The sequence below is a fragment of the Arachis duranensis genome, chromosome 9 (assembly GCF_000817695.3).
Source record: "Arachis duranensis cultivar V14167 chromosome 9, aradu.V14167.gnm2.J7QH, whole genome shotgun sequence".
Lineage (NCBI taxonomy): Eukaryota > Viridiplantae > Streptophyta > Magnoliopsida > Fabales > Fabaceae > Arachis > Arachis duranensis.
In genome coordinates, this window is record NC_029780.3 from 109,015,417 (window position 1) to 109,015,995 (window position 579).

Consider the following 579-nt stretch of genomic DNA (forward strand, 5'->3'; position numbering starts at 1 on the left):
TTGAACGTGAATCCCCTAAACCATATAATATATAAATCGTCCTAAGTTGGTGTGTTTTAATTAATATATAAATCATTGTACTCTAGGACGATTTATGCATGAATTGCATTGGTGAATAAGACATAAATCGTCCCACCCTATTGTGTATTAGAAGTTACACATAAATCATCCTAGGGTAGTATGAGTAATACGTTTTTACCTAAAACACCCTACCCTGGCACGATTTATGTGCTTCTTCCTAACCCTCAACCCCCTAGCAAGATTTACGTGCAAATCCCAAACCCACAACCCCCTAGAACGATTTATGTGGAAAACTAACCCCCACCAACCCAGCACGATTTACGTGCATATATACCCCTCAGCAGCCTAGAACGATTCATGTGTTAAGACCCAAACCCTACTTACCTTCCACGAGTAAAGTCTCATTCGTGAGAGACTCCATAAGCGGCGAGGAGGGTATTGGAGGGGAGGAGAGCCACGGGAAAAAAATCAAGGAAGGGTGTGGCTAGCGGCGGTGGAGGATTGGTTAGAAGTCAGAAGAGCTGGCCTCCGGTGGACGGCGTTGACGGCGGGGGAGGG